Source organism: Maylandia zebra, linkage group LG4, assembly GCF_041146795.1.
Source record: "Maylandia zebra isolate NMK-2024a linkage group LG4, Mzebra_GT3a, whole genome shotgun sequence".
Classification (NCBI taxonomy): Eukaryota; Metazoa; Chordata; class Actinopteri; order Cichliformes; family Cichlidae; genus Maylandia; species Maylandia zebra.
Window position 1 is genome coordinate 30,340,449 of NC_135170.1, and position 27,985 is coordinate 30,368,433.

The 27,985-nt window shown below is 38.3% G+C and overlaps 1 long non-coding RNA gene across 2 annotated transcripts in view; it reads left to right on the plus strand.

Annotated features, from left to right (window-relative positions):
- LOC143418402 (uncharacterized) overlaps positions 1-27,985 on the plus strand; it is an 89,829-nt gene that overhangs the window by 444 nt on the left and 61,400 nt on the right. For both annotated transcript variants that reach the window (XR_013098402.1, XR_013098401.1), the window contains exon 2: positions 4,294-4,400. This is a non-coding gene — a long non-coding RNA (uncharacterized LOC143418402). The remainder of the gene's footprint in view (positions 1-4,293; positions 4,401-27,985) is intronic.

A 27,985-nucleotide genomic window follows, 5' to 3' on the forward strand; every position in this document is an offset into this window, starting at 1 on the left:
GCGGCATTTTGTCTCGAAACAACTGTTATCTGCACATTTCGACTTTTTTCTTGAAATTTCGACTTTATTCTCAAAAAGGATCACTATATTTTTTCCCCTCTATGTGGTCCTAATACTCTTTAATACCAAAGTGCTATTAGTTGAAAACATGTGTCAGCATATTTTCTAATCGTTTTTTATTTGATTTCATTTTTTCATTTAGTTCATTTTTAATTAGTTTACAGAATTTATTTTCTTGTTTCAGTTTAGTTGTTTTATTGTTTCCAAATGTTTAGGTTTTTTTAAAATTAGTTTTTAATTATTATTGTATGAAGGGCACATATTAGTAACAAGATTTGGGAAAATCAGTACAAGTATTACAATAAAACAAAATGATTTGAAAACCATTACCTCAGGCTTGTAGACAGTCTCTAAAAATATCCGTCAATTCCTCGTCAGACAAGTGGTAACACAATTATTTACCAAAGTAATGGATACTAAAACTAAGGATATTTTTTCTTTTTCTTTTTAAATTTTAGCTTAGTTAGTTTTCTAAGTTCACAAATTGCTTCAGTTTAATACTTTCCCAAAAACCCATCAGAAATGGGTGGCCGTCAGGAAGCTATTCTAAAGGAAAGGAAACGGGGAGACAAGCATGAGTTATGCAGAATTCACTGGAATGAATTGGAATGAAAATCCGTGTCAGCAGGTTTCACAGAGTGCTGAATCCAATTTTGAATTTTATTCATGTCATTATCATTGTATAAGTTGGAAGTCAGAAGAGTGGTACAAAAATGAGTGTCTGTAAAGACAGTGGAGGCGCTGTCAGTGCTCTTTGAGATCCTGTCAAAAATTATAGAATTATGAATGCAGGAAACTACAGTCAGTTTTTGATCCATCATGCAATACTATCTGGAAAGCATCTGATTGGCCACAGCTCCATTCTTCAGCAGTAATGACTGTAAACCAACAGACTCATACCTGGATTTAAAAAAAGAAACATAAAATGGAAGACTGTGGATTGGTCTCCTCAGAGCCCAGACCTCAACATTATTGAAGCACTGTAGGATCATCTTGACAGAGAATGGAACAAAAAGCAGTCAACATCCAAAGAACACCTTTGAATGTACTTCAAAAAGCCTGGAGAACTATTCCTGGAGACTGCTTGAAGAAATGGCAAGAAAATCTGCCAAGAGAGTTCAGGCTGGTTTGAAGAACAAAATTGGTCATATCAAATCAAAGTGCTGTTGTTTTATACACTGTATTTCCATGTATTTTTTGACGTTTCAGTAAATTGCTGAAAGCAAAATATAAAGAAATGCAGTGTTGCTCAAGACGTATGAACAGTATGGTATAAAATCTAAATTTATTAGAAATATAGAAAACAAACTGAGGAAATAAAATAAAAGTAAAGATGAGATAAGACTTGAAAGCAGCAATAATTCAATTGTCCCCATATTTAAATAGCCACATGAAACTGGTGATGCATCTTTGGGCTACATGAATGAATATATTCATATCTTTATAGTGCAGATCAATACAAATACTTATCAGAGACAGTAATGTATTTAAAATTAAAAAAGGCCAAGGATCATACCTCACAGTCTGCCTATATAACAGCCTACACTTTGTAAAATGGACTATTCTCCATAATTAAAGTGTTTAAACTGTTGCCGTGCTTCAAGTCTTTATATTTTTACACTAAACACTTCTACACAGTGGGCTTTTATTTGGGTTAAGAAGGATCAGCGCTTCCGTTTTTGGTTTTAAATGTGCTCTGTAAATAAGTCTCTAGCTTCGCTCACCACTGTATCTGCATTTTAGACCCTTGCTGTGTTTTTCATGGCCAGAGAAGCATAGGTGGAACTAATAGCATTAATTAGCAGCGGCTTCATTCCAGTCAGTCGTCTGGAAAAGCAAACATGTGCCATAGTGTGGCTCTGTTTAACAAACAGCAGACTAAAGCCATAATTAATGTAACCACAGGAGTTTTGTGAAAGCTTTTTGCCGTTACGTGTCAAAATGCTGTCCGTTTTGCTTTGTTCTGTTTTGTCTGACTTTTGGTCAGTTACACATTTCCCTATTAAAATCATCATAAAATGTAAGGATTATCTTTCTTTTTAAATATCTAATTACAACTAGTTTTGAATATTGAGTCATTGGTGTGCTTTCTCCTTATCGAGTTGAATAAATACATTTCCTTTATTAGTGACCCGTGAAACAGCATGATCTCAATTTTAGCCGGAAGGCTGTTTTTAAAGAATGGCATTTAAAACTTTTAAGACAACGTGGATCTTAAGTCTTTAAAGTTTTCAAGAATCCACAATACCCTGATAAATGACAAATCCCCTGATGATATGATCTACCTGCAACTTTTGCAGCTCTTTCAGTCCATACTAAAGTTGTAGAGGGCCATTTCTCATCCCAGACTTGGAGAATAATTAATAGAGTACAACCTTAAGAGGCATGGCCCCTGTGCAAAGTTGTAACGTGTGTTTTTTGTCATTCAATCCAACACTGGTACTGCAGTCTGGTGGTGTTTCTCATATATTAATGTCTTACATCCACTGTGTGTTCTACTTTATCGGAGCTGATCCATACCACTGGCAGAGATGATTATTCTGAATTTGGAAATTAACATTAAAAGCAGAGTACCTCAGCATAGAGCCAGTAAAAGCTGCTTTATGTTTGAGCAATCCTGTCAGTCACTGCCGTGCATCATTAGGTGTTTGTGCTGCATCCTGGTATAGCTGCATCTTTGAAGTTTATCCCTGCACAGTAGTGAATTCACTGACTGGCAAGAGAGAACTAGGCCAGCTTTTGGCTAAAATAAGTCTTTTTATTTTTGGACTCTGAGCCGCAGTATCGATTTTCTTAGTTTCACTAAAATATTTTTCATCTCAAAGCCACAACCACAAAAAGTCGTTCGGTATGTGCTGCTCATTCATCTACCTTGCCTGAGGGCAGCTGCTTATCTTTTCTCTCATGGAAGTAGAGTACTCCAACTTATGTCTGTTAAAGCAAACTTTACTCTTACCTTTGCAATACTTTATGATCATTATCAGCCAGCTTTGAAGTGGCACCATGTGTAAGGTTACATTTAGCTGCATTTAAGCGTTTTTCTCTCTCTTGTGGACATATTGTGAGGCTAAGGTTCTGTCTAGTAAGACATTCACTGATTTTTCTAAAGCTACCTCTCAAATCTCGAATCTTAAACGGCAATTACTGTGCTATCAAAATGTGGGAAGGTTTGCCTGCTGTTCATAATCAGAACCAATGGACTGTATCGTAACAGAAATCTCCATCTGCTATGTTTTTTTCCTGAACTTGTAACAAACTGGTGCACCAGCTGTAGAGTCCTGCTGCCGGCAGGAGGTTGTAAAAAATGCACAGTTCTCTTGCTACTCTTTTGTTTTTTTCTCCTCACTGTCACCTTAGAACATGAGCCGATTCCTGACGATAATGAAACACCGTGTTAGTCTTTCTGGTATTGTCCTTGAACCCTTAACATAAATGTAAAGGAAGGGTAGTAGCTGGCGATTATCCACCTTCAGCTGATTGATATGGAAGGAGGAGGTGCTTTCTTTTGCAGCCCCTGTGCCCTTTCATGACTCCTGTGGCCCTGTGCAGCTCTGCGGGCAGGGGATGGAGGGTCATTAAGGGTTCACATGTGGAGAGGAGGGCGTCTGTCTTCTGTAATGGATGGTTGAGGATGGTCTTAGCGAATCTGTGGATCTAGAGCAGCGCTCTGGTGATTTTTATTTATTCCTCGCTGTCTCCTAATTGGAAACGGTGGGAAACATTTTTCACCATCAGTGGTTGACAACAGTCTTTGTGTTTGATGCCTGCTGCTGAAAGAGCGGCTATACAAATATGTTTCCATCAGCCTCCCTTGCAGGTGCGGTTGTTTAAGCAGAAAATCTATTTTGTCAATTTTTTGCAGGGTTATTTTATATTATTTTATTCAAATTAAATTCAGTGCTTTCATAAACGGGTATATAAAATTTGTTTTCATCCTTTAGATTTAATCAAATGCTCTCTCTATACGTTTTCAAACCTAATACTTTTCCTTATGTTTTCCCATATGAATTGAGCCGTTGCTTTCAAACATGCTCGGGCCAGAAAATGAGAATGTGTTTGCTTGGAAATAAAGATGAAAAAAAATGTTACAAGCACCTCCAGCAATATAATGGAAAATGTTATTGTCCAGTCTACCCCCTATTGTATTCTCTATGCCTGTCTTGTGTGTTTAGCGGGGGTGGTATTGCTTCCCAGATTTAAGGAAAAAAAGTTTTGTTTTCTCTGTTTTATCAGCACTCTGAAGCTGGGAGGAAAGCATGGCAGCACCATCTGTATCAGAAATGCAGGGGAAGCAGAAATACAACAAGAGAGGCTTTACTTCAAAACATGTTGTGCAAAAGGTAAGAGTAAAGTGCAAACCCAAATGTCCCAGTGACCTGAAGTGGTTTGAGAATGCTCGTTACATGAGATGAGTTTATGTATTTTAAGAATCATTACACATTAGACATGTTGGCCAAAAAAAAAAGAAGTCCATAACAACTCCACTTCTATCATCAATACAAAGAGGATTGAATGTATTTGCAGCTTGCAGTTTTTATTTTAAGTTACAAGATTTGTGGATCTTTCAGTTGAATGAGATGGTCTATTGATTTCAGCCAGTAGTCACAAATTCTGTGTAGTGCCTATAACAATTTAGTGAATTACTTGCATGGGAAAAATGTGGAGCCTGTACACCTTGAAGGGGCTTGTGTCAGGGCACTTTTTTCAGCCACTTGGGGGCAGTGAAAACAAGTTGGGAGCACACACTGAACACTCCAGTGGAGTTTGTGCTTGTTCAGCCAAACGGGGTCGTTGAATAATGTAGCTGTACTGTGATTGGTCTAGACATATGTGTACATTAATTTTCTGAACATATAAATGCCATTTAAAAAGAAGCAAAAACAGCCCAAACAGTGAAATGCATTCCAACAAAAACAAGCAAGTCAGTCCAGTCTTTAATGAGCTTATATACAATGGAGAAATCTTTGCTTCATGCACTATACAGTGAAGCAGAGACTGAAACAGGATTACAAGGAAATTAAGGACCACTGCGAGAAGATTATCAGTGCTGACAGACTGTTACATTACATCAGAGTCATCATTGGTGTTGAAAATAAAAACTGTAAAAATATAAAGGCTTGGATGGTATCTAATTCCCCAGGGACTTGAACAGGTGTTACCAGAACAGTTTGTTCTCCTAAGCTACTTTCAAACCAAAGCCAGACTCAATGTTTTCCTTTAGAGAAGGTACATTTGGTGTCATTCATACAGAAGTTGCTGTTGCAGGTAGTTCAGGCCTCTATGTTCCTCAATTCCAGCTGTGACTCAGATGGTAGAGTGGGTAATCTATCAATTGGAAGGTCAGTTGATCAATCCCCCAGCTCTTCCAGTCTGTATAGTGAAGTCTCCAGTCTGCATGTTGAAGTACTGAACCCGTAGTCTCCCCCTGAATGCAACTTTACATTTTGATGCATTTGTATGTGCACATTAGAAAAATATAGATAAAAGCTCTGGGTAAATGAGATTTGTAGTAGAAAGTGCTCAACTTGAATAGAAAGCAAGCTTTAGTTACCTCGTCATAACAATTTATTATAAAGAATAAGTTTGATCTTGAGGTCCCTGGTGCCAGGGCACTATATCTGTTATTAATGGTGGAAGGCTTTGTTATATGGACAACAAGAATAGAATAAAGGTTTATCTTTATTTGCTGTGTTTTCTTCCTGAACTGAACAGAATGTTTCAGCTCATCATGTAAACTATGGCTGGGCGTGACTGAATCACTGGAATCGATATATCGAGTATTTCCACACAGAGCTACCATATGATATACTTTGCCTTTAATGACCCTATTTTGTAAGACCTGTGCTGCTTATAAAATTCTTTTAGCTTTTCAAATGTTTAAAAAGACAATTTTCTGTGACGAGGAACTTAAAAAGAGAGAGACCCAAAGAAAAACTTTTTTTCTTGAATGTTCCCAGCTTTACTCCAGGGATCTACAGCCCCTGCTGCTCCAAAGGCTTACATGGCTTTCTGATTTATAAGCAGCTGGAATTGCAGGAAGTTCTCTGCAACTGAGAACAACACAATGGAGCTTGGTAGGGTGGGCTTAGATAAAGGGTGCAGGAATCGGTGGAGGATAGGACATAGAATTGTCCTTGAGAATCACAGAATGGAGCAGGCTTTTAGCCAAACAGCTCTGCTTCTTTATTGTGCTCATCCTAGTCTCCTCAGTAGTGCAGAAATCCCTTTTTTGGTAGGCAAACAGAGAAAAAAGGCAAGTGTTTTGTTGCTTTTGCTGCAGATTAAAGGGTGATTTTAGGGTACTGCATGATTCTAGTATTTGTAGATTACATGTATTTGAAATACCATCATGTGACCTGACCTTAAATACTAAAAATGTGAATTGCCATCTTGTAAATACCACCAGAATAAAGGTTCTTTTTTAGGAGATTCATTTGAACAAACTGGCTCAGGAATAAACGAGGCCTGGCATATTTTAGAGAGGGTCATTTCTATAAAGGCTTCTATTGATATAAGGTTTCACAAACATTGAAAATTCTGTCCATGTGTAATGATGATTTGTCTAACAACACCACAGTAATTGTGCAATAAGTCCCTCAAGCAAATTTTGGTTCAATAAAATGTGCCTTCAATGTTACCAGGTTGCCTTTTGTCATATTTAGTCTTTATTGATTAGAGAGACCAGATTCTACATTGGGTGTACTTTTACAAACGTGAAAATGAAAATATCCTCACAGTAGAAATGATTGGATTGGTGTGTGTGTGTGTGTGTGTGTGTGTGTGTGTGTGTGTGTGTGTGTGTGTGTGTGTGTGTGTGTGTGTGTGTGTGTGTGTGTGTGTGTGTGTGTGTGTGTGTGTGTGTGTGTCTCAGCTACTGAATCTGTGCACAGGGCAGTTAATATAAGCATGGTGTCTTCCCTACATTTAAAAGGGGGAAAATGGGTTTGAAGCATCCTAAATTTTAGCAAGGCACAGGAAAGCCAGGAGTGTGAGAGGTGGCACTTTAGAAAACTGTTTACATATCTAATGCATAATGCAAAAAAAATCTGTTGTAATGCACCATGGCACTATTTAACTCTTAACTCTGTCTTCTGCACTGTGTAAATGATAGTTGTTTTATTTTGTATTTTTTTTTTTTTTTTAAACGGGATAGAGCCAGCAAGCTGACGGGACGATTCTTCAGACATTTTGGTCCATATTGACATGATAGCATCACATAGTTGCTGCATATTTGTTGGCTGCATATCCATGATGTAAATGCCATTCCCCCACATCAAAAAGGTGCTCTACCGGATTGTGATCTGGTGACTGTGTACAGTGGCGTGCAGTGAACTCACTGTCATGTCCAGGAAACCAGTTTTAGATGATTTGAGCCTTGTGACATGTTTTGTCCTGTTGGAAGAAGCTATCAGAAGATGTAGCTCAGGAGGCAGAGCAGGTCATCTACTGATTGGAAGGTTATTGGTTCGATCCCTGGGTCCTCCAGTCTGCATGCCAAGTATCCTTGGACAAGATACTAACCCCAAATTGCTCTCCGACGTGTCCAATGTGTATGAATGGTAGTTAGGAATCACTAAGAAACTTGGAAGACAGTGCTTGTGTGACTGGGTCACTGTGGCTTTGAGTATTCCGGGAGAGTAGAAAAGTGCTATATAAGAAGCAGTCCAGTTATCAAACTGGTGGACATGGTCAGGAACAATACTCGGGTTAACTGTGGCATTTAAACAATGCTTAGCTGATAAAAGTGACACCTCACATGGGCTTCTGCTTGCATAACCCATCTTCAGGGTTTTTATTGTGCATTCAGTGGATTTTTTGACCATTATCTGTAAACGCCAGAGATGTTTGTGCAGGAAAATCCCAGCAGATCAATAGTTTCTAAAATGCTCAAACCAGTCCGTCTGACACCAGTGATCATGGCTTTTCTGCTTTCTCATCTTTCCTACTAGTTAAACAGGTGCACCTAATAAAGTAAATTGTAAATGCTTGTTGCCATCATAAATGACATCTATCTTAATAGTTTGATGCCAGTGTGATATGTGTGTAGATGATCATTTTAGAGTGAAACCAGCTATTTTCTTTATTGCGCTGCTGCTCTCTGAGCCTACTGTCTCTTTGTTTCTCTTTAGGCTGAGCTAAAATCTACTTTAAAAAGGAGAATTCAGTTTTTTATTGTATATTTGTGCAATAATATTAAAGGCACTGAGTCACATTTAATGTGAGAGAATACAATAATAGACAATTTATCGTCTCACAGAAGGAAAGCACAGGTGTATTAATTATGATCATTTTGTGTTTAGTGGAGGTTCTGATTTTGTGCACTCTGCAGGTTTTCTGCTCGTGTATTACAAACCGGTGACCCACCAGACCTAAATTGACCCCTTGCTTTGTCTGAGGACCAAAATGATTAGTGATTGGCATTTTGGCATTAGTATTTTATTTTATATTATATTTTTAGAAAAATGTTTACTTTAGTTATCTATTTGTTTTCTGCATTTACCCATTTCAAACATAAAAACAACTTGAAAGACTTGTATGAAGAAATAAAAGAGGAAAGAAAAGGCAAGTCCACTAATTAACATGGGCCTGTGCCACCACACAATCAGCATTATAATAGATGGATAGCACTACATGAAACATGTATATTGAATTAATGTTACATTTTAGTTATGAAAATTGACCCGAAAATCCTTTTGAGGACAATTTAATGATTGATGTCATCAGTCACGTGTCTCCTTTAAATGCACACTGTATATAAGTTTTAAAAGATGCATAGAGAAACTCTGGTGCCGTGTTTAAATCCACGTTACAGTAGTAGAACTACTCATTTCAGATGGTTAATGCGGTCCTGCCTCTGCAGACATTCAGTTTTTACGCTCTGTTCACTCATCTGAGGCAAAGCCTGCTGTAATTCGACGTAACCAGCAGAAAATTCACTTCACATTTGTAAAGCTTACATACAACGTAAGTCATTTATCAGAGGAGGTTTCTTTAGATCTTCACCCAACTGTGGTCTTTGTGAGTTTCTTTTTTCTTAATAAACATTATCATGGGGAATGCAGTTTCTGTGAGCCAGAGGCAAAAGGCTGAAATGTAATTTTGAAATCTGAGTCGAGATCAAGTCACTGCAGACTTGGAATATCTCAAATATGTTTTTTATTAAAGGCAGGGAAATTATAGGACAAGGGCGTCCTGGAAATTGTTCTTTGTTCAGCGTCGTATAGAGCCTCCAGCTTTTTGAACTGTCCACGTGCTTTGACCCTGTCCTTTGTTCCTCCTGACTTCACATGGGATTTCCAGCTTGCAGGCAGAACTGTGTGTTTTTATTAAGACATCTGTCTACTGTGTTCCCCAATTAGCCCGTTATTTCTGTGAGCTCTGTGTACATTTTCCATATTTCCAATTCCTCAGCAGTTTACTTTTGCTTTTTAATAGACACTATGACTGAAAAGTAATACAACTAACAAATGAATATTTCTACTTACTTTCTTTCTCATTTCACTTCATTTTCTAACTGCACGTCTCTGTCCATTTATCTTTTTTAATGATATTGCCTCTTTTGTATTCCTCCCAACATTTACATCTAATTGTATTAAATTGAATCAAATTTGATATAAGGGATTACTCCCGTCTCGATTTCTTATCACTGCACCAGAGAGCTGAGAAATTGCTTCCTGCTTAGATTCTGTCCTTAATCTTTAAGCAATTTCTTGCTTCCCAAAACCCGAAGGGAGAGTGAGAAGATGAGAAAGCCAAGACTTTAAATTGATAGATCCACTACTTTACTATTCATATAGGAAGTTAGAGTGGATGGACCTGCACGGATGGATAAATTAACATAATGCAGAGTTAACCCGAAATTGGTACCATGCTTTTAACCTAGATTGCTTAGACTAGACTAGTAATAACCATAATTATCCAGTATGAATACATTAAAGCTTTGTGAAATATAAGGAGTAAGAAGATGAAAAAAATATTGGAAAATTCAAAATCACTTGTATTGCCAGTCAACATTTAAAAGTTGGCAGCTAGGCCTGCGTGAGATTTCTTTACCAACTTAATAGCATTACCATCTGTTTAGTATTCATGAAAGTAGGTTGGATATAGGAACTGCTGACATTGGTGGACATCATATGCTTTAATAAGTAAAATATGTAACTGGAATTTATCCTGAAAAATAGAACCCAGTTTAATAAATGGGGGGGGGGGAAAACCAACTTTGGAGACTTTTAATTCCTTAAGGAGAAGTATGATACAGTATTATAACTCTGTATGTGAACCTTTGCATTCACTATATGGCAGAACTGAGTTGTTATACCAAAATTGCTGCTCAGCATTTCCTGTAACTGTCTATTATTCCTGCACATCAGATAGGAGGGATTTGAGCTGCTTGTTTCAGACTTTCTTACAGCATTTGTAACCTTTCCAAAACATCAACTTTATTCTGCTGTAACCATTTTTTAGTGGAATAGCTTGTGTGATTTGTGTTGTTATAGCACAACTTGCATTACCTTTTAAGTTGTTCATTTTTCCTTATAATTTGCTGGTTTAATTCAAAATTGAGTGATGGCAGGTAGTGCTGGCTCATGCATGCATGCATGCATCAGCACATAAACAAATCATAAGAAAGCCACTTACGGAATGGTTTCAAAGAAGGAAAACGCTACTAGACTGCAGTGTTTTCCTTTCACTGCTTCTCATTTAAACCTAAAAAGTTGTGTTTTAGCCTCAATTTAAAATAAAATATTTCTCAAACAATCTGGCTCTTAAAAGGGAAATCTTTAGAAATCTGCAGATGGACAGCAGTCTCCTGGAATTATACAATGTTAGAGAGGCTTTTAGTTGCTTTGAAGCTGTCCTGGGTTCCTTTGTGATCTCCCAGACTGCTGCAAGCCCTGCTCTTGAAGTCATATTAGTTCGCCGACCACTTCTGTGGAGGTTAACAAAGGACTTTAACTTCTTTCATTTGTGCACAGTCTGATTGCAAATTGGTCGAGACTCTTTTGTTATGGTTGTATAACCTTTTCCAGCCTAACAAAAATAAGCCACTTTCTGAAGTGACATGCCACATCATTAGATATGTGTTGTGAAGATTGGACTTTTTTTTTTCTTTTTTTTTTTTTTAATGGATCGGTGTTATCTACTTAAAAGCAGGGCACCCACTCACACGTCACTGACATTCCACTGAAAACGCTTAATCCTAATTTTACCTTCACATTTATCACTGAAGGTTTACATGCCTTTTCCACTTGTGTATGTTGGAAGTTTTATATCTTTGTCTCATATTTTTCCACCCATTTATTGCATCTGTAGCCACAAGTACAGTTTGCCATCTGTGACTTAAAAGAAAATAAAAACACTGGCAATGTTCTGTGTGTGGTAGCTCAGTTTGTACCAAATACTCAAATCATCCAAATAAATGTGTATTGATTTCTTGGTAAATCGCTGCTGGTACGCTGCTAGTTAATGACACTGCTGGACAGGCCCAGGCTCAGCTGTAATTCTAATTAAATGAAATGGATGATGGTCAATAGCTACTGTGGTGAAGGTCTGACTGAGTGGATATCAGATGTCCTAATTAACCATGTTGCCAGACAAACAGTACTGTGTAGAAGACACCCTGCCATCATAAGCACTTAAGCTCTTTAATAAGATTCTATTACTGGACAGAGCAGCCTTAGTCCTGTTGCTATACTCTTGGTTGACTGCCTTGGTAACTGTGGAGCTTGGCTGAAGTGAAAGGGTGCTTGTCGCTTGACAGTGGAAACAATGTTTATACCAAAAACCTTTCTCTGCAGTGCTGACGAAATCCACTCTATGGTCTATTGATCTGGCCTGCAGTTTGATTGATGCTGTCTTTAAAAATTCATTAGTTTGAGGCATGGGGGAGCTGCAGGGCGGCACTCCTGTAGGATACATTTGTCTATGTTTACAGAACCAGCAGCATTCAGTCAGTGGCAAGAAAAGAGGCCTGACAGGGCCACCCAGGGCCAAATGAGTCACAGTCATTAAAACACACAGTCCCACAAGAAATTCGTGCCATGCTCATTTAGTATGCACCTGCATATTTATAAAAGGATCTTTTTGATTGCTTTGTGTCTCATGGTTTTCCTGTGCAGTTATTGCAGGCTCCCTCTGTGCATGCAGCTGTTCTTAAACTGCAGTCAAAATATTAACATTAAAATATTAATGTAAAGGAAAAAAGTCATTTGGAGACTTTTGTTGTTCAGTTATCTCTGAGTCTCACATCATAAATCAGCTGTAGGGGGTTCTGTGGAATGCTGTTCATGTGTTTTGGAGCTTTTCACTAACATTTTTAGAGTGGTACTCATTAGTAATGCTAAGCATACATATGATGGAAGAAGGTTTCATCTCAGCTTTGTTGCTGCAGAACTTTCCTAATTGGCCCTGGGATGTTATGAAAACTCTCAAAGGCTGAGTTGAAGCTCTCCTTCGTTCCAAATGTTTTTGTAGTCAACAAAGCAACGTTCATAGACAGTGATGCACGAAAGGTGCAAGTGAATTGGAATATATTAGCAAATGTAAAAGTAACCTAAATGAAAAGTTTTTTTGGAAAGATTTTCTGTATATAAACTACTTGCTTATCAGCAGCTAAAGCTTAGCAGTGCAAATGAAAAATTTCTACTAAGTATTTGTTAATCTGTTACTTACAACTCAAGTTTTCCATGCAGGTTACATACACGTTAGGTATGAATGCAACATGTCAAGTGTTTTTCCTGCATGCACGTCAAAGGATCAAATTTAATAATCCCGAGCATGAAGAGAGAAAATTTAAAAAGACTAAAGTTTACTGCACTCAAAGCTTACATTTTTAGTTCTGTTTTGGGCTGTGTGAATATTTTACATGCATTTATTAGATGATGAGATCTCTCTAATCTTAGAAATAAAACTGCACTTGTGGCTGATCCCCCCATAAAATGACATAACTCTGTTGCTAACACAGATCTCACCAAAGTTGTTCCTAATTGTCTTGTAGTTCGTTCTCATCTGGTGCTGGTCTATAGTCTTGTCCCCGATGTCCTTTGACAGCTCTTTAGTCTTGCCCATGGTGGTGGGCAAAACTAAAGAGTGAGAGGACTTAATGGGAAAAATTAACTCTGGGGACAAACTTTATTCACATTACAAATTGAAGTCAGGAGATGGCAATCTGTTTGCAGGTTATAGGGGATTAAATACTTATCTCACTTATTGACATGCAAAAATTTACAACTTTTATGCTATTTCCAGCTATTTCCTGGAAGGGCATGAAAACTACTTATATTTTTATTTATCATTTTTTCAAATGCATTTTCCTTACAAATGTGGCACAGTTTAGGGGGAAATAAACAGGCTTTCCAACTGTATAAAATATATTTCCAAGAAGCATTGTTATAACAAAGAAATAATATATCAAGCACAAGTCTCCCTACTTTTTTTAGTTTATAATGCAGCTTTATGTGAAATATTGCTTTGGATTCACTTTCCTTACTAGCTAACTTGGCACTCCAGCCAAGAAATCACTTCATACTCCAAAAAATGGTGAAAGTGGTAATAACTATGATGCAAAATTTAGGAATTTCTTCCTTCCCACCGTTTCCAAGTGCTCATTCATAGGAGATTTTCTTATTTTTGGGATTTTCTTCTTAACTCATTCACTGCCATTGACGTCTATAGCCGTCAATTGCAGTGAATGAGTCAATGGGTTTAACTCATTCACTGCCAATGGCTGGCAGTGAATGAGTTAATATTATAGAGCCTTTACAATATAAAACTCTTCTGAGATCGTTGTTGTTGTGAATTAGCACTTTATTATTACTAAATCCTTTTATTAAGGCTAATTGCTAATTGCTTGTAAGATCTCTCTTACAAGCAATTTCATAAAGACAATTAATTATTAGTCAAAAATGTGTTTGTTTTTTTTGGTTTTTTTTTGTGGGTGTCAGTTCTCAGCGTGTTTTCTGCAATAAAAGGGGGAATCACCAAAAGCATCATATTTTTCTGTGTCTGGTGAAACCACTGAGGGCTGGCAGTGAGACGGAGTTAATCACCTAAAGAACAACACATGCTGTGCAAAATAGTCAGACTTGATAAACAGGAACATTAAGACGTGCAAATGAAGCATTTTTCTTCATTATAGTTGTGTTATTCAAATATTACTGATTGGTAACGGGTCCAGTTTGCACTTAGTGGTGAATAGTGAGTGAGTATGACAGAGCACCGGAAGTAAGACAAGTGAAAGGACGGAGGGTGGTGATGTAGACCGTATCTGTGAGTAGGAATGGGTATCATTTAGGTTTTATCCGATACCGGTGCCAAACCAGTACTTTTGAAACGGTGCCGGTGCTTAAACGGCGCTCGAACCGGTGCTCGAACCGGTGCTCGAACCGGTGCTCGAACCGGTGCTCGAACCGGTGCTTAAAGAATAGAAAACACAAACTTTGTCCAAAAACCTCTCATGTTTAGCTTTAGCCTTTTTGGCCAGGGTGAAGGGAGTATCTGCCATCAAACAAGAAGACAGCCGCATGTAACTACGACGGTCTTTGCTAGTTCACCTTACATGCATTAATTTAAAAAAAACGCTATACGTCGCCAGGTGTTTCATCAGATTCGAGGTGTTACCTCCTTTGCACAGTATCACCTTAAAGCACTTGTTGCAGGCTGCTGAGTTTGCATCTTTTGCTGTGAAGTACAGCCAGACTTTTGACCGCTTCACCTTGGGCATTTTTAATCTGTCGCTCTGCTTTAAAAGAACATACATACCTGGGCCCGCCTACTATCCTTGGAAAGGTAAAATGATTGGCTAGAATCCAAAGTGTATGACATCTCAGGAAAAAAAAGCACCAAAATGTGCCATAATGGCTCCGGATACCGGTACCCATCCCTATCTGTGAGTGAAATAGTCAAAGAGAAGTAAAAATGGGAATGACAGACTTTTGCAGGCCTAATTAATAATAATAATAATAATGGATACTTTATTGATCCCCATGGGGAAATTACTTGTTTTTCTCTGCATTTGACCCATTCACTCAGTGAAGCAGTGGGCAGCCCACTAAGCAGGCGCCCGGGGAGCAGTGTGTAGGGACGGTACCTTGCTCAGGGGTACCTCAGGGTAGCCGTTAAGTGGATTCGAACCGCCGACCTTCCGATCATGGGGCGACCACTTTACCTACTGAGCTATCCCTGCTGCTTTAATTATACTTGTAGCGAGTATCACATTGAAACCCTACACCCACCCAGCTACTACCATAGACAAGTGCCCACTCTCACTTCCACATGAAAGCAGAGACTGAACAGAAGGCGAGCCCTGCAGTCTGCGCTTGCAGCTCCCCCGCAGTGGATTCTGGGTCAGGTTGTATTCACCAGTGGAGCAGAGGGAAAGCCTCGACTGGCAGGGCACAAAACACTACAGAGCTGCTGGCTTTTTGAAGCAGGGAAATGAGAATTTGCCACTGCCTGAGCTTGCATCACCCCTGCTCTTCACCCACTCCCACGGTGGAGTGGGGAAGAGTTCAGACACACCGTTTCACTCGGGCTTTGTCAGTGCAGACCGCAGCCCACGCTTTGTTCTTCAGTTTTGTGTGGATGTAGTCAGTTTGAATAGAGAATTACACAATGAAGAATGCGCAGTTATTTATTTGCATGTTGCTTTGCTGACATGCCATTGTAATACATGGGATTAAGGGACGAACATGACTGCATGTGCATGCATTTGAGAAGCTGCCTCTGGCGAACATTAGAGTGCCGTTTTCATCCTCATGACTCAGTTGAACAAAATGACACCTCAGGCTTCAACTTGTTACACAAGAGACTTGTGTGAGAACATAGGATGGTAATGACTTATCTTTTCTGCAAATAGGACTGTGCATATCATACTCTCATAGGTAATGCAGGTGTGCTCAGGGGAAATAAATCTGTATGGTGTACATGTCTAAACACTGATTAGTTGCTTGCAGAAGGGACAGTATCATCTCACAGAGGACCAGGTTGGAAAAATGAGATCTGAAAACGGCTCAAGTCTTGACAATAATCCAACATGTTGCTAGTATGCTGATTTATTTTTCTGACATGACCATCTGCAGAGTCGGACCAATATTTACAACCATCTCCTTTCTTGTCTTGAAACAGTTATGCCGGTTTGAAAGATTTTAAAAATTAAAATACACATTTTAAAAAGACGCACTTGGATCTTTGAACCCTGAACTAAAACTATTATGTACAGTACATTTTTGTGTTTGTTTCACCTCTACACTTATAGCATTGTTCAAAACTATCGATACAAAAATCAGAAATTCAAGTTTGTTGTTGTTGTTTTTTTTGTTTTTTTTTACTTTCTGACAGGCACCGTTTAGAACTCAACAGGGGTCTTAATTGAATCTATCACTGTAATAAAAATATGTTGGCTTGTCACAAACATGTTGGTGTGTCATGTGTCTGTAGGCTAATAAGAACTATGACATGCTCTAATTATCACTGCACTGCAAAGCTTTAGTTCATCTATTACAGTAGCAATGCCTGCTATCTAATATTGCTGCCAAGGGAGATGCTGACCCGGAGGCTTCTGTTTTTTAAAAGCCCAAATATTAGCAAAAAAGCTTTTATTCTCTTCCAGTAATTGGCAGTTGGTGGCAGCGATGTGCAAAGAAAAAAAAAAAAGTAACAACCCAAGAAAGGCAAGTATGAAGACTTGTAAGGTTGCAACTAAAGTATATACAACAAAGCCCTAAAAGTAAATGTGTCCTTTTTAAAACTGTAGAATCTGAGGCCACATTGAGATTCTGTCATGACTTGATGTAAATAAAATAAATAAATCTATATTTGCACTACTCAAGCAATTAAGCACCATTGACACTCACATGAACTCTTTTATAGAAGCTGCCACATTTCCTTAAGCTTTCTTTCCACTAATGCATGACTTCAGAAGACACCCAGATAACTAATTCAACCTACAGCTGTTGTTCATCTGTTATTTCTCTCAGGTTTTCTGCAAAAGATTTCTTAGCACTGTGATAGTGAGAAATGTGACATTGAATGTAAGGGAAAGTGTCAGAAGATAAAGTGTTGTTTTGAGCCAAGAGAGGCATCAAATCATGACTAGAGTGAAACATGCAGTGCGTTGCACTATAAAGCACTTTACAAAAACTGGATCAGTTGCATCCAAAGCATGATTAGTCAGATAAAAAATGACTACATCATCATGAAATCGATACATAAAGCTTTGGAAAAGAGAGACCAGCAACTTCACTGCATGTAAAGCATTTGTTAAATACATATAGAAAGCTTTATATCTTCACAAGGATTAAGTAAAGCATGCCTAGTTTTCTGAGATGATCAGATACAACCTCTAAACCACAAAAGAAGGAAATGAGGTCAAATGTTGTGATGGGCTAAGGAACACCAGTATTTCACAGCAGATGACGGGAAAAAAAGACTTATTACTGATGAGTCCCAGTTTGAGGATCATGGCATTAACAGAAATGTATTAGACTCACAGTAAACACTGTGTTTTACCGGTGTGTGGGTGCATACTCTGGAATTGAACTACCTCTTTTTTCTGTAGTCATGCTCCACCTTTTTGGTAGTGTGGTTATGGAGAATGTTTTATACTCCAGCAGGATAAGTCTAAATGCATGTCAGAGAATTGCGGAAGTAAACCTGAATACAAGACATGTCTGTCAAAAATGGACAGAATAAGTTCTACAGACATGATATTGTTTGTATTTCAGGTTCCTATTGAGGAAAAAGTTATTTAGTGACAATTATCTTTATTGCTTTAGTGCCCAGCTGTTGTTAGTATGCAGCACTTATCTAATGGAGTATGACTTTAGGTAGCCACCAAATAACTGAGGACTGTGCAGAAAAATATACTCATCAAACCCTTATTATTAGTGTTCATGATATATATGTATCTGTAATGCTGTTTGTTTTTGTTTGTTTTGTAGAAATTTTGTTTATAGTTTGTACACACCAGGTGAGGTAACTGTTGCACTTATTGATACTATCTGTATGTGTGAATGTCAGGAGGTTTTAGTATACAGTTATGTCTAAATTGGAAAAGCTGGGACCAAATTCTCCACTGGTTTTGAACATGTGACATAAACTGTGAATGAATTAATTGTGCATTTGTGCTTTCTTTCCTTGTGCTCGCTAGCTGCATAAAAGAGCTGTGATTGGCCCTGAGCCCTGAGAACCCTCAGTTCCACTGCCAAATTGTGAGCCATAATACACTGAGAACATTGAGCATTCCAGGCTTGCTTCGACAACGAGGTTTGTGAGGTTTTGAGGCAGTTTGTTTCCATGGATTCAGCTTAAATCACATTTGTTAGTCTGTAGTATTCTCAGGTGTTTGAACGCTGTTGTTTATTAGTGTATTATTATTATTATTATTATTATTATTATTTTATTTTTTATTTTTTTATTATTAATGCTATAAAGTGTAAACCAAAGTTTAATACAGTTTTATGTTTACACTGAAAAGTGTACCAATCAAAGTATTAATCAAAAATGAATTGTATTATTTTATAATCAAAAATATTGACTAAATAATTCTAAAAAATGATTTACTAACTAATTTTTGAAGCATTTTTGTTTTTGATCTCTCACGTCCCACTTTTGAATCACTCAATAGTTTAAGTAGTTTCGTGACTCCATAAAAATAAATCAGATACTTGGAAAGGAGTGAAGGGTTCATTTTGCTTGAGCTTTTGTTCATCGACTCTCAGAGATACTAATGAAGGTTGCTGCACATGGGTGATTAACTCACAGCATCACAGCACCTTTGAGGTCTTTGTTCCAAAGAGTGAAGGAAAATGACTTTCATCGCTCTCTGTAGCCTCCTCAAGATTTCCTATTTATTTTTCAATCTTTTATCTACATTACAAACTCCTTCCACTCAATATCTGGTAGAGCTAGTATGTTTTTACCCGTTTTCTAAATGAAGCAAATGCACATAAAAAAATTCTTTAAGAATTTTTTTTTTTTTTTTTTTTTTTTTTTTATAGAGGAATGAGAGCATAGAGGGCAAAATCAATGCAGACATTAGATTGCAGACATTAGACATTATCTACAGAAAGTAGTAGTTTTGGTAGTGGGATGTCCCCTCTTATTAAACCAACCTTAAGGGAAATAATTAGTTGATTCCCTGCTGAATTAAGTTTGCTCACTTACATTGAAACAGTCTTTTAATGGTATTTTATTTTAAGCAATAGAGATGAAATATCAGCCAAAAATCCAGAAAAAACATGAATAAAAGTTATAAATTGATTAGTAAGTGATTGAGCAATATAAGTATTTGACCTTCCACAACCCAGCCAGAATTCTTGCTCCTACAGATGTGCTCAAAGGTTACTATTGATCTATTACAAATACTCCTGATATCAACTCATTATGCTGCAATTATTTAGAAATAGAAGAAATATAAACTAACTATCAGCTGCCCACAGTCTGGAGCTTAATGCTGAATTTTCAACAGAAAATTCAACTTATATTGTAATAGTAACAGTAGCTTTACCAAAGTTATACAGGTAGAGTTCACACATTTGCACTTTGGACTGTACAAATTATTGAATATTTGTGCTCTACGTGTTTCCCTTCATATCCTTAGAGTGCTTTTTTTTTCTCTCACTGAACTTCAGTTATTGCATATCCTCTGAATTTCACTGGTTGTGAATATCAACCCCAGAGTTGTGGCTCTGACAGAGGTGAATCTAGGAGGGTACAGAGGTTGGTGGACTGCTGGAGAGACGTGCCCTGATAAATCACATCTGTTCTGGAGATGTGAGGCTGCCTGAACTGAAGCGTGACTGAGTGTTGAGGGGAGAACAGCTGATCAGGAGTGGGGGGGTTCAAATTCAAACTTTTGACTCCTCCTCCTCCACTTCATCTTCATTCCCTTGGGCATATGTTCTTTTGTGTCTTTGCAAACAGGAAGCCACTGTAAGTACTTTTAAGGTGCATGCATGAGTAAATTCATCTCTTTTTCCAGAGTAGTAGCTGAGGTGAACAGATGGAGCATCAGGGAGCGTTACATAACGTCTAATATCGAGCATCATGAGGGTAAAAAAGTGGCTCAGGATAACTCGATGTGTGTGGCTTGGTGTGAAGTTTACTTTCAGCATTTTAACATAAAATCTACCACTCCAATAGACACGCTGTGAACTTTATGTGGTTCATGTTATACTTATCCATAGCAGCAACACAACACCTTCTCTTAGAGTCTGACCTGTTTATTAATGCTGGCTCGTGGCACCACAGGGAAACCATTTAATATCAATCTGAAGATCCGACCAAGGACTCAGTCAGGTTGTCTTGGGGTGACCGTACCACTCGATTCCTTTTAGTGGACGTGGCAGAATCCGGTGTTAAACTCTGGCTTAATTATTGTACTGCACAGCTCCTTGGACCAGAAAGGCTAAATTAGCAGAAATACCTGCCTGTGGTGTCACATTAATTGTGAGGCGAACACTTGTCGCTATAAGAGATAATTTAAAAGAAATAATCTTTTTGAAATATGAAGAGCTATTTTAAAGTAAGAGGGGGCACTGTGCCTGAGGCTTTTGCAGACTCACGTGAGTTAAATGTGCCTGAACTCTGTAATGGTTCCTGCATGGATTGAATTTCTAATAAGGCTGCCGACAAAAACCTGGACTGTTTGTATTGTATTATATTGATATTATTTGAATTTCAGCTTGAACAGTTATTTAAATAACAAACACAGTTGGATCTCTGCAATATCAGCATGAACTATCTGGCAAAAGAAAGCCAACAAACATGCAAAATATGGTGACTGCAGTCTTGTTTTTCTTTTTCTTTTTTTAATCAAATATGCAAAAAAAGTGTTCCAGGAATTTGAAGCTCCCACCTAAATGCTTTCTATAAAGGATATACAGCTGTAGAAGCAGCAGTAAGGTTCACTATAAGATAGCATTGTATTCTTCATAGTGACTGTGCAGTGGTGCTGTTTTTGCTGCGCGCTCAGCTGTGATAATTAAAAGACTCCCTCCCCTCGTGTCCCACCCCCAGAGTGCTCGCTGTTTCCTACACAACTCAAAGAACAACTTCTCTGCGTTACCTAACATCGAGACATCGAGGGCGGGAACACTCAAAAATCCTGCTTCAGACACTGAAATTAACTTTAATTAAAATTTAATTATTATTATCCTTATTATTATCACCAGCCTCTTCTGCTGAAGGGGAGTAATTTCACCTCACAAAAGCAAGTTAGTAGCTTCAGGATTTGTAATCATGAAGCGAAGACTCGTGACTGAAAAATATGACTAGCAGGAACATTCCACCAAAAGGTTTAACAAGAAGTTATATTAAAGTTTGCCTCTTTATTATTTAAAAAGTAATTTCCAATATAATATTTACTTCACAGTATATATTTTTAAGCCTTAGCTTGAACAACTTTACATATCTGAAAAGTTGTTCAAGTATCTCAAAGGAAAGGAAAAGCATCAATTATGGTTTCCACTCGAACATATTATCTGTCTGTTGGAGTTGCATAAATACGGTCTCCTCAATCTGCACATTTTTTTTTCTTACGCGGTCTTTTTGGCACACAGAGAATTAATGTAACCATAAAACGTCCTCTTATTTGGAATACAGTTCATTTATATCATTAAACTAATGGGAGATTTTTTTTCTTCTCTTATGATAGTCAACTCTGGTTTAATATGATACACAGGAGATTTCATAAATAATGATTATTTGTAATGGATTGAGAACATTTTAGGAATAAGCTGACTGGAAAGTGTGCACTACATCTTATGGACATTTTTTCTTGTCTTCATCCTGACTCTGCCTGTTTTCTACAACTGGGGCCTCAACTGGTTTTGTTTCCAAATGAGAATTCATATATTCATGCTAACTGGAAAAGCAGATACGAGAGCAAATCTGAGCATGTAGCTATGAATATTATTTAACATGTTAGAGTCATGCTTATTCCCATGAGCTTCCATAAACAACCGACTGAATTAAGTAGCTATATGGTTATTGACAGTAAATCTGTTTGCTGAAATTAAAATGTGGACGCCTGCTCGTTTAAGTGCATATCACCTTTGGGGAAATAAGAGAAATAAAAGCAAAGACAAGGATGAGGATATTTTGGAGTGAGTTAAAGGCAGACAGTAAAGGTAACAGTTAGTGACAGAAAGGCAGGGAAGAACATTTGTCAGACTGCAGGGTTTCCTCTGAGGGAGGTCACTAACCCTGGCATTTACCTCTGTGCAGCTTGATGTCATTTGCATGTTCACACGTTCGCATGTCAATTATCAGACCTCTAACAGCGCTGTCACATGTCGACTGTGGTTTATGTCTACCCTCCCTCTGAGGAGAAAGACGAGACGGTAGGAGGAGTACAGACAAACAGTAATGCAAACTAGAATGATTAAAGATTTGTATTTTCTAATTATGTTTTTGTTTTATATCAGTTTCAGTGTGCTTTATTATTCTTATGGCATCTTATTAAAGGTATCTTCTGGATTTGGTAAGAAAGTAAAATGAATGTTCATTTTCTATGAAAAATTAAATGTGTGCATCCTGGAGTGACACCTACTTAAGACAAACATTTTTGGCTAATATGGATACACATATTGTTAAAACAATAGTTTAATAATCTTTCATCCCTTCATCTCACTGTGGGTTTGTGATTTTTGTGGGGTTTTTTTCTTTTTTCTTTAAAGGGAAATCGGCACCTGCAGGACTGGTGATATGTTCATTGTCCACATGATACTCATCCAGGCTTCATTTACACTGTAGATGAAATCATGGCGTCCCGCTGACTGATGACTGGCTGCACAGTCTGGGTAATAAAACCAGTTTACCCATCACACCGATTTTCTGTGCAATACATATTTCCTCCAGGTGTAAGCAGTGGCTGGCTGCCTTGGAAAAGCAAATGCATATTGATGCATGCAGAATGATTTCATTCTTAATGACTTTTCTGCTTCATTCTTCTGCTTTGATTGAGCTACAAAAAAATCAATATACACCAGCAGCCTTCCTCCTTTCATATCATTGCAATTTGTCTTTACAAAATACATCCACACATGCTTAATAGACAAATACATAATGTAGCACTTATTCCCACAGTGATTTCAGCTATTCATGGTGACTCATGCTCGCCACAGTAATGAGTGAGACACCTCATAAAAAGGATGAGAAAAGCATGCAGGCCTTTCAGCCGTCCTCTGGCTCATCCTCTCATTGCCTGTTCCACGGATATTTCAGCAGTGATATTTCAGCCCTCCACTTTAATGCTTTTGTTGATGGCAGCTGAGCGTTTGTGACACACACCTGAAGATACAGGCTAGCAGTCATATCAAATGTCAGGACTGGGGAAATGGTTTAAGCATAAGCCGCTCCTTCAAACCGCATCTCTGCTCTGTCCTTTTGATCTTCTCGGATTATCAGTGATGTCTCCCGGTTGGTCTGCATCAACGACAGCCTGTTGGTTGCTGATCTGATTTTTAGTGCACGGTTGAAAGGAAGCCTGTAGGAAAGCATTGAGTTCCTGTTTGAGTTTTGGATGAAAGCCCACATGACAGGCTCACAGTGTCTTGTGTGTTGTTGTCCATAGGTGGGCAGTGTTAGAGAGGTAATAAAAGGTAGATCCAACCCACTTCTCCCCCCCTCAGAGGGATAAGCAATCTGATTTTGCTGCAGTTTTTCCTGGAAGATCCGTCTCTAAACCGGAGCATCCAGGCAAGAGGCCAGAGACTCAGGTGCTCAGTGCTCAGTGAAGCAGAGAGGAGCTCTGCCTGTGTATCACTTTGACATGAATGTACTGTTTCTGACTGTGTGTTGCCCTGGATGTGTAGTTATGAGTGTAGTTTTGAGTCGTACTTTGGAAACTGTATTGTTTTCTGCAGGGCTGTGCAACTTAAAAGGTTGTAAACCACAGCACCTGCACCACATGCTGTCAGTCAGGAGTGTGCTTTTTGTTGTGGTGTCTGCATAAAAGCTTTTACATGTGCACTTCAGCTGCCAGCTTCACTTGTGAGTGAACTGTCCCAGTGAGGAGGTTATTTCTCAGGGGATTCCGACTCTGACAGTGGGTTGCTCTTGCAAGCTGAGCCCAAGAACCCATGGGACAGAGAGAGACTGTTTTTAAAGTCTCCCCAGGCTTCATAACATAAAGTAGTGTTTAGGATAGTTTCTAAAGAAAGAGGTTATGATTGAATCAGGCTTTGTGGTATATCTGCAGAAAGCAGAATCAAGGGGAAAAACAGCTGAGAGCCATATTACAGAGAAATTGTAGCAGAGATTTTGGGTGGTGTCCAAAATTTGGGGATATTGGTTTCTACTTCCCCTACAGTGCAATAGAGATAAAGGAACAAAACTGAAATTATTACCTCTTTCAATAAACCCAATAATCCCAAAGTGGAAGATTTTAGGGAATAATTTGAGTTAGAGCATTTATCTCTGTTAAATTTAACTAAAGGCATTTATGAATGAACAATGGTAAAAGTTTGCACCGCAAAGTCTTGAACCACACCTCAATTCTTTGCTTAGCTGGGAAAATTGGAAATGGATGCAATGCTATATTGAAACGTGCACAAATATGAATGGAAATACAGTATATGTATTTCAAACAGAGTTTGTACAGTTCTAACAAGCTTGAAATTCAATTCGGATGTACCCTTCTTCCAGGCCCAACCGACTCTTCATTTATTAAACCTTTTTTAACATGTTTTAATGCTTTGTATCTTGTTCTATTTAATCTCAACACCCCCTAAAAACAGTCAGTGATCACTGTCGGGCTCCCTCAGTTTTTATTACCACTGTTCATTTTAAAGCTGTTTTTAAAACCTTACGATGTAACTACAGCCCAGCCCATGCAGCAGTATATTAATGACCTTGTATTGCAGTTGTTCTCCTGACTGAAGTTTGGTCCCTGACCATCGGGAACCCTCATGTTAACGTTTATCGAGTGGAAAAAAGTTAGCGTTCGTCCTCCAGCTTCTCTGTGTTTATGTTATGCTAACATAGCTGTGTCGCTAGCGATCACATGGCACATCATTATATACCAGCTAGTCCAACTTCAGTAACCATACAAATGTCACTGGTGTTTCCTTTCCTGTTTTCATTTATGTCAGAAGTTATAGCAGAGCTGCACGTTTAAATTTTTTCAGAAATCTCTCAGTCAGAACATGATATATTATCTTTAGATGGAAACTAGCGAGCTAACTTCTAACTCTGTTAAATTTCATAAATTCTGTTTTCACGGATGCCTGGATGTTAAACTTAATTGTTAAACCTGGTAGAGCAGCCACACTGATCATTTTATTGCAGATGAAACAAATTAGACAGTTTCTCTAGCTCTCAGTGATGCCGCAGTGTTTGTTTGACTTGGGGACCTGCAGTGGAGTTTGGGCCCAGACATGGCTAATGACATCAGACTTAAAGACCGGATATTGAGAATGACTACCTTTATTCTTCTACAATGCCAGGACTCACTTAGGCAAGCTTTAAACAATAGTTTGTTTGTGTTATATTATATCTGTGTGAAATATACCTGATGATAGTGTTACAAATCGGCATGCTAGTGTTCTAGGGTTAGGGCCCTGGTAAGGCCAATGCAGGACTGATAGTGTTCCACTGAGTGTGGTGTTATCTGGGTATTCTTTTAATGTACTGGCGATGTATTTGGGATCATTGTTATGTTGGAAAATGAAGCCATTGCCAATCTGATGCTTTTTAGCATGATGGATCAGAATCTGACATTACTTCATTCATATTTCCATCAATTTTTACCAGATCTCTAATAACACTGGCTGAAATGCAGCCTAGTGTTTTGGGATGCGTGTTAAGCCATTTACCCTGCTGTGTCTGGCTGTGCAGGTGCTCAAAGGTTATCATGGCACTGTTGGCCCATCCTCGCCTTTGTTGCTCATTCGCTGCGAGTCATCTCTGCATTCCCTATAGTCTGTTTATTGTGGTTTAAAGCTTAGTTCCAAGTCGCATGCTCAGATCTGTGCGCCACATAAATCCTTTGATGATCTTGCGTTTGGATGTCCGCTGCACAAACATTGCTCTGCTCTGCCAAGCCTGTCATTCTGTTTAAGCTGCAGTGCTGTTTATGAGAGAGAGAAATTTACCGCAATAATTGGACTTGAGGATGGGGATTTATAAATATTACAATGTGCTGAATCTTTACCAATAACTGGTACTGTTATTTGCTGTCATGACCCCCCCAAGCTAGGAAAGATTAAAGATTGATCCTCTCCAACTGTACTGTAAAAAGAAAAACTCTGTGACATCTCTGTGCTACTGTGGTTGATCAAGACAAGATTTACAAATATTATATGGGGAAAGAAAAAAACCCGCTCAGACACAGGACATTAACGGAGTTGGCAGCCCAAACAAGCATCAGCTTGCTGTTTGGATTTTCAAAGCAATTATCTGATTTTCTTCCAAGCATCTGAGCCAGGTTTATACAACTCTGAATCTTCACAGGCAGGCACTACAATCCTGTACGCACGTTGACAAACAGCTCAGTATCAAGTATAAAGTAGACACATTTGTAGTAATATATAAATTGTATATCACTGACGTTTCTGTGCATTTCTCTGACGTCCAGTTCATGGAGATTTATAGCACAAACAGTACAGACCTTTCAAATGTTCATATTTCTAATCCTTAAAAAAAAAAAAAAAAAAAAAAACCCAAAAGAAAATCACTCAAAAGCATGAAATAACATAATAGTGGAAATTTATCAGCCATTCCTCAGGTTTGCTTCTGCTCATCAAATAACTTTTTCCCTCTGTAAATCCTAGTCTGTTCTGCATTAACATTTTTAAATTCAATGCAAAGAGCCAACCAATTTATTTCAGTTATTTACTTATAAACAATTTCGAATAAGTTCAGTGGCAAGTAAAGTTTGGTTTCTAATTCATGTTAATTATTTTAGTCAATTTCCTGCGGTGGCCCCGAGAGGCCAAACGGACTACAACTTAAGAAAACACCAGCAATAAGAAAACCACTGCAAAAGCAAACAAAACACAACGGAAATAGGAAAAACGAAAGCGGAAATGGGGAAAAAAACCAGATTCCAAAAGCACAAGGGAAATGTTTCTGGGGAGACAATAACCCAACGGACCAGTTGCAGTAACTAAAATATGCTCAGAATTGCGCTGGGAGACACTTAAAAGAAGTGGAGGATCTATCGGTTTTATGAGGAAAGAAAAGATGAGAGGTAAGTGTGTTAGCCTAACTATTAGCCTAAAAAGCCGTCATCAGTATTATATTCGATTGGGGCAATCGTGGCTCAAGAGTTGGGCGTTCGCCTTGTAATCGGAAGGTTGCCGGTTCGACCCCCGGCTCGGACAGTCTCGGTCGTTGTGTCCTTGGGCGAGACACTTCACCCGTTGCCTACTGGTGGTGGTCAGAGGGCCCGGTGGCGCCAGTGTCCGGCAGCCTCGCCTCTGTCAGTGCGCCCCAGGGTGGCTGTGGCTACAATGTAGCTTGCCATCACCAGTGTGTGAATGTGTGTGTGAATGGGTGGATGACTGGATGTGTAAAGCGCTTTGGGGTCCTTAGGGACTAGTAAAGCGCTATATAAATACAGGCCATTTACCATATGAATCATGAGATTAAAACACACTTACCTACCATATTTTGGTTCCTGCAACTGGTCCGTCGGGTTATTGTTTCCCCAGAATCAGAATCAGAAACTTTATTGTCATTGTCATGAGAACAACATTGCATCATCCCTAGCAATATCAAAATATAAATAAAACAATAAAATTCAATAAATAAAATAGATAGAATACTTAAAATACTAATAAGATATAACAGTAAAACATTTCACATACATTCCCACACACATGCTTCAGACCGTGCATAGATTAACACAAGAGTGGCGTGATGGACATTTTTTTGTAGTATTCAGATGTGTTATTGCAGTTGGATAACAGCTGTGTTTGAG